This window comes from Eleutherodactylus coqui, chromosome 7, assembly GCF_035609145.1.
Source record: "Eleutherodactylus coqui strain aEleCoq1 chromosome 7, aEleCoq1.hap1, whole genome shotgun sequence".
Classification (NCBI taxonomy): domain Eukaryota; kingdom Metazoa; phylum Chordata; class Amphibia; order Anura; family Eleutherodactylidae; genus Eleutherodactylus; species Eleutherodactylus coqui.
This window is the reverse complement of record NC_089843.1, coordinates 69547922-69561222: the sequence shown is the minus strand read 5'-3', so window position 1 is coordinate 69561222 and position 13301 is coordinate 69547922. Positions and strand designations below refer to the sequence as shown.

The following is a 13301-nucleotide window of genomic DNA, read 5'->3' as shown; positions in this document are numbered from 1 at the left end:
AAAGACGTTTTCACTGTTGTAAGAAGCAATATTTTTATACACTGACACAAATTACTGCTCATTCTCAGGTCCTCATCCTCATTTAAATGAATACAACCACAAATTTGAAATTGGCAGGATGTCAGTAACAATGAAGGACCAAGATACTCCAGCAAATGCTGTAGCTCCATTGTTTTTCTTAGTATTAAGGGTCCAGAAGTCAGAGCCTCACCAGTAACACATTGATGGTTAGGCAATCAATATATATTTCAGTATAACTGTTTTCAGGTTTAATTTAATATTATGATCATGCTTGATCAAGATCCTTTGATAACATTTTTGATCCCAGTTATCCAATTTGACTGGTAATTAAGTAAACTGACAATTCGTGATTTGGGGTGTTACTTTCAATACTGTGGATTTTCACTAGAGCATCATGTGGTGCAGAAATGCAGTTCTAAGCCTGAAGGTTGTGGTTTCAATCCCTGTGTGGTTCAAGTAGCCGGCTCAAGGTTGACTCAGTCTTCCATCCCACCAAGGCCAGTAAAATGCTGGGGGGTAAAAGATGACTGGGAAAGGCAATGGCAAAACAGTCTGCCAAGAAAACATCCCAATGTGACGTCGCCCTAGTAGTCAGTCATGACTCGGTACTTGCACCAGGGGACTTTACCTTTACCATAGGTGGACCACTTTAACAATTTCTTTGTGTTTTATTATATCGAAGTTACATAGTACTTACTCTTGTTTATATGAAGCATGGATATGGATTGATGAAAACACAATATTCCAATTACCATCATTGACCATGTAGTTAATATATTCCACTTAGTAATTAAAATATATTAAGCTTATAGAAAACAGATTTTGTTTTTCAATGACAAATATATTTTTGAAATCTAGATTGCTCCTTGAAGCGATCTATGCAAATACCAACTGCAATAGCTACAAGGCATTTTCTTGCAAGTATCTGGTGAGGGCAATCTTTTGTTTGCACAGTAAATTTTCCTGCTTGCAGATTATCTTTTGGGAACCATCTTTTATGTGCCCTGCAGTTGCAAAGAAAATGTTAATTGATTCTTTATAAGCAAAAAGTGCATTTTTTCATATATCTTCCCACAGTAAAACTGTTACACATAGAAGAACCTTATGTAAATTGCATCACAAGTGAAAAATGTAACAATTCTAAATATGAATGGGTTTGTAAAGATTGAATTGTGGATTTTGACAACAAAGGCACCTCAAAAAGAATATATTGTGCTTCAGCCAATAATGATTAGCTTTTAAGCATCACCTAAACACGTTTTCCTTAGAACACATTTCTCTTTCAAACTGTCCTGTGTTTTTTTTCTGATGCTTTTTTGTAGTCTTTTGTAGTTTTTTGAAGTTATCTCAGCCTATTGTGATCAGTGAACAATCAATCCAGTCTTACATTGTTTTATAAAGTAGTGCATTGTTTAAGAAGAGTCCAAGTATGGTGGGTGGTTAATTAATCTTTGTGAGGATTAAACACTTTAAACACTTGAAATTATGTACACGGAAAGATTTCTTAATTTCCATTTAATGCATGCTCATTTGCATAGGTAATGACTATTTTGATTCTCATTACTATTGTATCATTAGGGACTGCAGCAAAATAATTTCAACATTAGGAGTAAAACCTTCATAGTCAGAAATTGCTCAAGACCCATATATAATCTTACAACATTAATACCTTTTCTGAAATTAGCTCGAACCAATATATAAATAGGAATGTTTATATGTAATTGGTCATATTAAACCTTTATTCTGAACTGAGCATAAATTAGTCAATTATTAAATAGTTTGTTCTGGATGTATCGTCGCCAAATGTTGTTTTCTTACACAAGAGACTCAAAGCACAGCTTCAAAATTATTGCTGTAGTATGGAGCAAGGAAATCAGTGGCTGTCAAGTAGGCACTGCCCCTCCCTGATACCTACTAGAGTCCATTTTTTAGGAAGCTTGTTTTTCTCTTAGGATTCCTAGAATCTAGGAGGAAGCTAGAGGAAAGCCCTGTAAGCATGGGGAGAACATGCACACTCTATGTAGATGCAGCCCATGGTCAGATTTGAACCAAAGACCCAAATGCTGTGAGGCATCAGTGCCAACTATTAAGTCACCATACATCTTCTAAGGAGTACTATTGTAGTGTGTTAGTAAATTTGGATTTTACCACAATAGGTTTCCTTAAGACATAAAGCAACAGTCTTACTGCCTAGAGTTTGTGTTATCTTTTCTTTTTAAGCCCAATGCAAAAGTTGGTGAAAATTGGGTGATGTAGACGAAGATATTAAAGGAGTTGTCTAGTTTAGAAAAATACCCTACCTTTCTGAGTGTGTGTGTGTGTGTATGTGTATATATATATATATATATATATATATATATATATATAAATTCCCCATGCCCATAACTATATTAAATGAATATACTCATTGTGGCACTAGACCACCACTCTGGTGGTTCAGCAACAGAGCACCCGACAAAAGATGTCACTGGGCGAGAAGACCCAGTGACAACTCATAAACCTGTCACATAGCCTTATAATGTAAAAGCCCCGGGGTAGGTTTGTGGGATGACATCCCTGTCCAGCCTCCTACTGGCTGCAGCAGTCACATGGGTAAACAATCCGCATGACCACTGCAGAGGAAGTAAACAAATCACCATAGAAGTATGGAAGAGGTGGGTTGGGAGCAGCCTAGCAGCAGGAAGGTGAGATTTTTTTTTAGATCTTTTTAAATATCTGGGTTACCTCCTCCACTACCACCAATGCATACAGATATTGGAAAAGCATTTTAAAAAATTCTGACTTAAAGCAAGGCAAAAACCAAAGGAAAATTAGATATCTTGTTCTAGAAGACTGCTCTTGCATTTCAACAAGGACTGTTTGATGCTTCAGTTCTCTTGTGGCACGTGACGGGAATTGAACACTTGCTTTTAGGTTCACCCAGAAGGTACACATGATTACTGAAGGTCCTATTATTGGGGTAGTCTGTGATGAGAATATTGTCAATAGACCCATTAAACAAAAAGATTCAAGCCCTTTAAGCACATGTCAATCATTTGGATTCTAAATATATTTTAGTATGTGATTGGAATCCAATGAGTAAATACAACAATGTCAATGAAATATCTGCTGCCATCAAACCCATTTCATGATCTTCTTAGTCATCTGACAACATTGCACATTGAAGGGGTTATCCACCTAGTACTAATTCAAACTTTTAGGAAGGGGTGTATTAATCTTAAATTGGTTGCCCAGTGCCCGCCTACTGTCATCGTCACCAGTCAATTCTAATCTGTGTGGAAACCTGGTAGTAATGTCCAAGTTCACTTAAGTGCCACTACAAGGAAATTCGATTTACATCAATGGGTTGTATATGTAATACAGAACAGGACAGATTCTCCAGAACAAGAGATGTTCTTTCTAATCTCTCCCCACTGCGGTCAAGAAATAAGGATCCTGAACAAAGGGTCTCCCTCTATTAACTCAGAATTCCAGAAGAAAAAGTATATGTAAATGGATTTTCTACTTTAGACAACCTCTTTAAGTCCATAAATTAAACTTTCTGGTTATTATAAAAAGATATGTGCAATTTTTTATACTTACCTGGCAGGGGAGATACCATGATCACTAAGGTGGTTCTCCCAGGGTGAGGCTCATCCATTGCACTCCGGGTGTGCTGACCCCTGCGATTTCCCCAAATGCGAGAAACTCGACTGCATAATTTGTAGTAGTGGGGGACTGTGTTCGCGCTTTCCCCTGATTTAAAAAAAAAAAAAAAGATATGTGCAATTTTTACTTTGCCAAGATAAATTCATATATTGGCTCTGTTGATATTAAACTCCACACCAGAATTTTGGATGGATATATAATGGGTATATGTATTAAAATATGTAATGCAAGTGCTTGCTGGATATGAACAAGCCTCCATTGATAAGTATTAACATTGCCACAAGATTTGAGTGGATGGATACCATTGGTATGTTAGTCACATTAATAATGAATAATGTATTTTTATGTAGTATAGACAATAGAGCATGAAGGTTCTAAATGAAAACTTTAATCCAGTTATTTAATTGCAAGTTAGGTACTACTGAAGCACAATCCTTTAACAGGTCTGTGAAACAACAAATGTCGATTTAGCTGGCATTTAAACCTTCTACAGAAGTATTAACTAATTTCCCGATCAATTCACCTTAGAAGCTGGCTGCATCTAAACAATCAAATAAGTCAAGGCGCAGATTTGCTTACTGAGCACTGTTGAGCTGTAAAATATACCAGATAAGAGAGTGTTATATAGGGTTTTATGGCTCTTAGACAGCGTTCAGGACTAGTGTTGCGTGAACTGAATCAGTACAACCCTGTTTCAGGTAGAACTTTACTAAATGTTCGTTTGGGTTTGTGCTGAACTGAACAGGGTTCTACTATTTCGGTTCACTCAACACTAGCCATGAAATCAATACTTTTCTTAATATAAGGAAATAACATTGATCTTGGACCACCACTAATATCTGGAATAAAGGTCTTTATATAACACTCAAATCCCTTTGGCACCATATGAATAGTTCAGGTGTCATCAGACATTAAATTGTCATTCTACAGAGACCTGTGGTTCTGAAAAATTTGACTGGATCAATAAGCATTAGACAGCTGCTGCCTTAGCATGGTGCATCAAAAGACACATAGGTGGACATGACAAAAATAGTGTTGGTTCTCTTTACAAATCACTGGTCAGACCATACATGAAATGTTGTCCACAGTTTGGGCCACTGATGCTCAAGACATATCGGAGCTTGAGTGGGTTCAAAGGAGAGCAACTAAAGTAATATCTGGATTGGGGGAACTATAAAACCCAGAAAAAGTGTCAAAATTGGGGTAATTTAGTATAGAAAATAACAGCAACTGTGAGGTGATCTATTAACTATGTATAAACACATCAAGAGTCAATAAAGAGATCTCTCCCATCATTTGTTTATACCCAGAATTGTGAATGTGACAAGGGGGCATCTTCTACATCTAGAGCAAAGAATTTTTCTACACCAACACAGAAGGGGGTCTTTATTGTAAAAGCAATGAGGCTATAGGACTCTCTGCCTGAGGAAGTTGTGATGATGAACTCGCTAAATTGGTTCAAAAGGGTAATATTACATGCTATAATCACTAGACTTTTGGAGATGAGCTGTTGATACAGGGGTTAGTCTAATTGCCAGATTTGGAGTTGACAAATAATTGTTTTCCCCTAAGTTGAGGAAAATTGTTTTCTATATTATGAGATTTTTACCTTCCTCTGGATCAACATTGCAAAATAATAGAGCAAACTAGATGGACATATGTCTATTTTTTAGTAGTATGTTACTATGTAAACTAGTGGTGGACCTAAAACTTTACCAATGTGATATCATATGCATCTATGACATATTAGATCATTTCAACTGCATTTGACATTTAAATATATTAAAACTCATGTATACTGCAAGTATTATCTCAGTCGGCTCAATGAAACTAAACACCGTTATATTTTTTGCAGCTTTTTTCATGTTACAAACGACCTATTGAACCACTTTAGTAAATAAGCATAATGAAAGTCAATTTTACATTATTTGGTAGTATTAGCATCCTTGAAAAACAAGTCACACTTTGACCCATTAGTGCTTTATTTAATGAATATGGTGTACCTCATATAACACTTGTGCACAATGGCAATTTGACCATGACATAAGCCCCGTGTCATAATCATAGTTCAGCGAGGCTTCTGACATTCACTTCACAAATCTGTGCAGCATTTCAAAAGCATCTCATCTTTTGAGAGGCTCTTCATGTTTGAAAATTAATTGGCATTGTAATTTAGGATAATGGTGAGAATAGTTGAAGGTAAAAAAAAAGTTAATTAAGTGGTAGTCCCTATGGTTGCAGGCACTACCACCAGATAATTGCCTGTCAACTGTAGTTAGAGTTAAGTTAAAGGAAACACATTTAATAGAGGTCAAGGGCAACAGTGATTGGTACAGCCCATAACTAAGGAGACTATCCTTATTAAGTAGGGAAAGTTAAAAAAAAAATCATGAAACCACTGAAAACTTATTTGCTCCCTTTTTATATTGTTTCTATGGAAACTAACAATTTCTGTTGTTCCAGTGGGACACGGCTGTGATATCAAAACTAATGAAAGTTTGAGCTGATTGGCAGATAGTAATGTTCTATTTTTTCCAAACAGGAGAAAAGGAAGTTTTGAGAATGGATATAATTATGAGAAATCATATTTTTCATTATAATTATCCAATATTGTCCATGCTGAAAAGAAGTGAGGTTCTTTAAAAAAATATGAAGTTCAACCAAGCTAAACAAATGGTTTGCCAGCTGTCCCTGGCAAAACTTCCTTTCTTAATGATTGCTCTAAAAAGTTGGGTTGTTTATTGGAAGAATATATATATTTTGATTTAATTACCTCCAAGTAACATCCAAACTGTGACATCTGCTGGGATGGTGATTTCTTTTCTATATGCTTTCCTTTCCTCCTCCTTTTCAGTCTTTACAATACATTGTATACTATTCAGACTCCATAATGAAAGCTCCATCAGTTGTCATTACTCAGATGTTCAGGATGTCAACATCACAGGAAATATATTAAGTCTCATTTCTTCATCTACACAGCTTGTTTCATTTCCTCTATTTCAACAATAACTTTAATGATACCAAATATTCATTTTCCTTGATTCATGCTTCATAAAACATGATTCCAAGTGACTGCTTGAATAATATGGGAGTGTTTAGTGCATAGCATTTCAGCCTTATCTTCGCTACTTGTTTTTAGACCATCTCTCTCTTGACCGTCTATGAGTATTTTTTTTTAATAATAATTGGGTTGCCTTCCTCTTTTAAGTAGTAATCAAAGCCATTCCAAATCTAATACTTCCTTAGGTTCCTAGCTCAATAGGAATCTTCCTCACTATACAATGCATGGTAATGTTCCTACCAACAAGATTTAGTCAAAGAGAGAGCAACATGAGGTTGTAGGAAACCTTAAAGGTCATGCAATGGTCCCTGGTAGGGTAGAACCCTGTTTCAAGTCTGGCTCTGTTAAAAGTATGATTTGGCCCAAACCCTAACTGAGCTTTTAGCAAAGTTCTATCTGAAACAGGGTTCTACTGGTTCATTTCAATTAACACTAATCCTGAACACTGGTGTATAACACTGTCTAGGAGCCTTAAAAAGCCATGTGTTTTATATATATATATATATATATGTGTGTGTTACACATGGCTTTTATGGCTCCTAGACAGTATATATATATATATATATATATATATATATATATATATATATATATATATATATATATATATATATATATATATATACAGTGTTATACACCAACCTCAGGAGTTTTGGTGAACTTCAGTTTTGCTTCAAAATAATTCGGACTGAAGCAAACTTTGGGCAAATGTTCGGTGAACTGGCGAATTGAACTTTTCAAAAGTTCACTCATCACTAGTGCCTGGGAAAAATCTATGCAAATTTGTAAAGAAATATTTTCAAAAGTGTCACCTTTTGGAACATAGCTAGTCTAGGAAACAATATCCTAACTTTTAACAGGCCTTGGAACATGAGTAGGGATGTAAGCCCAACCGGAATACCCATGCAAATACAACTGTTTTGTAGTTCTTACCTGTCACAGTAGTGTTTTGATTGGCTAGGTGAGACACCATTAATGTGAGTCCAGGAGGTAACATTTAGCTTTGTGGAGACCAGCACATAAGAAAGCCTCACTGGTATATGGAGTCTTAAAGGACATACAATCCTCATTGGCTATTCAGGATTGGCTTACATCTCTAGTCATGTTGTAATACCTGTTAGAAGGTTGGATATTAACTTATAGGGTAGCTACCTTCCAATATGTGGCACACCTTCCAATATGTGGCACTGTGGAGGTATTTGTTCATCACTCTTTTGAATAGCTCTTTCCCAGGGTGAATTCATATGGCCTATATGACCCCTTACACCCTTCTCTCTTCACCAGTGAAAACTTTACCTCCCCAGACTCACATTGATGGCCTCTAATGTTACCAACCAGAATTGTAATTTGTACTGATGAGGAGCAAGAGGTCTAAAACAGTTGTATGTATGTAGGTATTCTGGCTTGACTTACAGCTCTAGTTATTTTGCAAGGCCTGTTAAAATGTCAGATATTGATTCTTATAGTGGAGGATTAGTCCATCACTCATTTGCACATTTTTAGTCTAATATTATGACAGATGTTTCACCTTTTGAAAAATCTTTTCTCATTATAGTCATGGTAGCCATTCAGCCATTTGACACTACTTAAAATGTAATTATGTAATTTAAGAGATTAACATGTATTTATTTGGCCAGAAATATTTAGGATTCAGAACTCCCAAACTGAGCAAATGCTCTAAACAAATTCCATTCCATATAGTTTTAGATTGTGTTTATGCACTTTTTTTATATGCCCCACGACAAACACAGCAAATGTAAAATCTGCTGAGAAAGTCAGGTGTGAACATAACCTTATTTTTATTGGATTAATGCAAGACGTAAGGTTGGACTTTTAATATGAAAGTTAGCCATATGTATTTTCTAACTATAGTATCTAAGAGGGATCTATACCAATGTTCGCTAAAGTGATTCAATAACAGAACTATTGGGTAGATGAACCCACTAGACATGATGGAGGGAAAAGGTGAGTTGAAAATACTGTAGCTTACAGTATTTAATATTAAGTTGTTTGACCACTATGATCTTCGATGTGAGTCTTTTCTGCAACCCAATAAGTCATAGGTGATGCACTTTTCATTGTTCAGCCATCTTTGAAACAAGACTCTCTGTTTCTGAGTCTCATTAGCAGGAACGTGTGACACCTTTAGCCCTCTGGTCAGCACTTGAAACGGTTGCTCAATAGATGTAGTTGTGCTTTTGATCTTAGAGTTGACAAGTCTCAATAGACTATTTTCTGGAGACTCAGATGATTTTCACATAAGTTTTTAGACAGATCGATTTTAGATCTTTTGTACACTTTTAGTATCAGTCAAAAAAAAAATCACTTAATAGAATCTAATAAGTCATTTCTATTTATTCCAATAAATTATTTTTGTCTTATTTGTTATACTTTACGTGCACAAACCTAATTAAAATATTAGTAATTTCCATGTACATTCATTCTCGTCCCATGTGCTTGGTCACTCAAGTAACTAAATTTCCTATTCAAGGAGTTCACAATTTTTTCAGAAACTTGTGAATTAATTGCCAGCGACAAGTACCTTCTGGTGTACTATTACTATAAGGACAATCTCACATGCAAATATTCTAACGTATCCATAATACTGACATGTTGCCACAACCTTGCAACCGTGTGTCGTCAGTATTTCATCACTGTTTCTTCTGCATTTCCCTCTCTATTTGCTGCCGTTGTTTCTATTTTCTCCTAGGTATATACAGATCTATATTCATTCAATAGAAAATATTACCAATGAATGCAAATATCGAGGCAAAAATGGACAAAAGTAGTAAAAAATAGGCCCATATAAATAGGTGGTTTCACATATAGCACTTCTGTTGGATTTTTCCAAGTGTCATTATCATGTTTTTTTGCAGCACAAAATCACCATAGCCTGATATTAGCTGTAGGTCAGGAGGGAGTTATGAAATGTACTACAAACAGGGCAGTTAATTTAGCTTTTTTTTCTCTTTTTGTGTGCTTTTTACAAGTATTTATTTATTTTTCCAAACATAATATCCTCTAGTTAAGGTGTTTTTTTTTCTCTGTAGTAAAATTATGCCTGAAAAACGCATCTGTGTATGAAAAAAAAAAACACTCAAAAAATATTGTAACAAACATGAAATTCAGAGCATTTTTGGCAAGCTAGGGAAAAGAAAAGACATAGGCCTCATGTCCATGGAAGGGTCGGATTCCAAATGCAGGAGCCCACAGTGGAATCCAATCTTGCCCGAGGCTGAGGACAGTGCTTACTTGTCTGAGTCTTCACTATGGATGTAAGCAGAAGCGCCAGCCACCGCGCTGACTCACATGCACAATGGGGATTTTATTTTTTAAATTTTCCTTCTTTCCAGTGGAATCTGCGGCCTGTCCGCAATTCAATTGTGAACAGACCACGGATCGGATGGAATCCATTGACTTCAATGGAAGCCGTCTGTGTGGGAGCTGCAGCAAAATGGAGCACGCTGCGATCAAAAGGCTGCAGAAGCCCATGTCTTCCTATGGGCAGCTTGAACTGCGGATGGTCTGCGCGAGTGCCCCGCACAGATTCCACTATTCAAATTTTCCCGTGGATGTAGGCTGGTTTCAGATATGAATTTTTGTAACAAGTTCGTAATACGGATCCATATTACAGACATGTTACAGAGGACATGACAGCTGTATGTCAACAGCATTTTATCAGTGTTTGGGCTTAATCACACGAGCAGATATCGGCCGCCGTTTTTACGACCAGCTGATATATGCTACCATCTGAGCTGTCTCCCCCTTCCCTCCCCCTCGCCGTCTCTCTGCCTCTCTTCACCCCTCCAGCTGTTTGCAATGGGAGGGGACAGAGCTATGCTCCGCCCCCATCCCACCCCTCCCATTGCTGGCTGCGGACAAGGGACGGGAGCTTAGCTCTGCCCCATCCCGTCCCCTCCTATTGCAAACAGCCCGATGGAAGGAGAGAGGCAGAGAGTTGGCGAAGGGGAGGAGGAGACTGCTCAGATGGAAAACGGCAGCCGATATACGCTTGTGTGAATAAGCCCTTAGTTTTATATTTGTCTCTATTTATTTTATTTTCTACCATGCAAATGCTCGTTGGTTAAAATACGCTTGCCTGAAAGCAGCCAGAAAAAGTAAGTAAAAAGAAAGTTTATAATATGTATTGGAACAAGAGAGGGTTAAATGACTTCGGGATTATGCTTTGTTGCTTTTCAGAACTGAAAAACAACTAAGAACAAATGTAACATATCTCTAAAATAATGTTTCAGGTATAGCTAAGGACAACAACAGCCGGGAATTTATTTCCATTTATGTTTCTCAGTATCTCTGCCTGATTCCGTACAGAAATTGAATGCTGTTTGTTTCATTGTACCATGAAGTAGTGGGAGGTTGAACAGATGTACAGAAAATTGAACAAATTCCTGTGTCACCTGCTTTACTGTCTCTGTGGTGAGATCCAAGGCTGTACTGTCTCTTGTGGATTTAATTCACTTTGATGACTGCTACTTCCCAGAACAGTTAATTAGAGAGGCTGGCAGAGATTTGGTACCTTGCCACAGGTGCTGAACATTTCCACAGGACCCTATCATGCTGTTGTTTTATCTGTTAACCATTTGTGTACTCAGGTGGGACTTTTCCCTCACTTAGAATTTAAATGTATGAATGGTGAAATGAAGAATTACTACTGTTCTAAAGCTGTGACGGCACCATTGACACATAGTATTTATGTACTGCTACTTGTAAACCATGTATGGCACAGTTCGCTATATGTCTTATATGTGGAGAAAACAGTGCAAAGTAAATATACAGGGATATATAGAACTGTGCTTCTTTTATAAGCTAGCAATTCCGTTCTCTCTATGATACATAATTTCATACATCACAAAGAGCCCTTTCACACGAGCGGAATTTTCCCCTTTCACACCACAAGTCTCTGTAAATTCCACACTAAAATTTGCACTGTCCTAAAAAAAAAGACAATAAGAAACTGGAGCAAGTTCAGAGAAGAGTTACCAAGATGGTGAGCGGTCTGCAAATCATGTCCTATGAAGAATGTTTAAAGGATCTGGGAATGTTTAGTTTGCAAAAAAGAAGGCTGAGATGAGACTTAATAGCTGTCTACAAATATCTGAAGCCAGAAGTGGGAAATGTAGAGTAGATGTTAAGCCGCCATCGTCACCACCATCTTTATCAACATTGACATCTACGTCATATTCCGGTGTGGCCTGGTTCAGCAGCCAGGCGTCTATCCTGCAGCTATGGAAACATTAAAAAAAAAACACCCAAACAATCCACGAGCAAAGAGCCTGAATGGAAGAATTGCACAGCTACTTGCTTGCAATAGAAATTCTACCCTTCAGGCTAGTGGACACAGACGCCTTCCACAACATGATTCACCCAGTCACCATTTCTTTTCCCAAAATGCCATCCCTGCCCTGCACCACCATGTTAGTGATAACAAGTCCCTGGCATTGAAGAAAACTGTCATGTCCAAGGACATTACATATCCTTAAGAGCACACTGGGTCAATGTTCTGCAGGTGGGGCATAAAGCTAAATGTGGTGGTCCATGTTTCATGGTACCCCCAACAGTTGTGGGATATTAATCCTTGTCTGTCCCCTACTCATCCCACTCCTCCTTCTTCTCTTTGTGCCACCTTTCAACACTTTTCACATCGGCACAGATATCCATATGTTACAAAATCTGACCTCCATGCAGCTATGCATCTGGTAAATGCCAAAATGCTGTCCTACAAGTTATATGACGAAGGGAGCGCAGCCACATGGCCAAAGAGCTGTTGACAGCTCTGCATACCCAGGCTAACATGTGGCTAACCCTGCACAATGTAAAGCAAGGCAAGGTCTTGTGTAACAATGGAGCCCTAAAAAACTGGCAGTTCTTCACCTTGGCAATCATATACACTTACTTTGCCCGGCCCATGTGATTAGGCATTTCATCTGTGATGTCCCTACACCTTGGAATTCCACATTGCATATGTTGCAGAGGCTTAGCCAGCACAGAGCAATCACAGACTACCAGATGGCATATGGCAGAAGACACAGTATGTAGGTCGGTTAGTTAATGCCTAAGGAGTGAACTATAGAATCATAGAGTTGGAAGGGACCTCTGAACCAACCCCCTGCTCAATGCAGGATCCACTAAATCATCTCAGACAGATGTCTGTCCAGCTTCAATTTGTAGACTTCTATTGAAGGAGAACTCACCACCTCCCATGGCAACCTGTTCCACTCAATGATCACCCTCACTGTCAGAAAGTTTTTCTAATATCTAATCTGTCTCCTCCCTTTCAGTTTCATCCCATTGCTTCTAGTCTTTCCTTGTGCAAATTAGAATAGGGCTGATCCCTCTGCACTGTGACAACCCTTCAGATGTATGTAGACAGCTATGAAGTCTCTTCTCAGCCTTTTTTTTTGCAAGCTTAACATTCCCAGATCCTTTAACCGTTCATCATATGACATGATTTGCAGACAGCTCACCATCCTGGTAGCTCTTCTCTGAACTTTCTCCAGTGTGTTAATGTCTTTTTTTTTAAATTGGGGTGCCCAGAACTGGACTCAGTATTGCA

At 37.7% G+C, this 13301-nt stretch overlaps 1 protein-coding gene and 1 non-coding gene across 2 annotated transcripts in view; both read left to right on the top strand.

The window, feature by feature from the left end:
- The window catches only part of LOC136573515 (protocadherin-9-like), a 737068-nt gene that overhangs the window by 484316 nt on the left and 239451 nt on the right, over positions 1-13301 (top strand). The window lies entirely within an intron of this gene.
- On the top strand, positions 3596-3759 carry LOC136573840 (U1 spliceosomal RNA). The gene has a single exon (XR_010786058.1). It is a non-coding gene; the product is annotated as a U1 spliceosomal RNA (small nuclear RNA).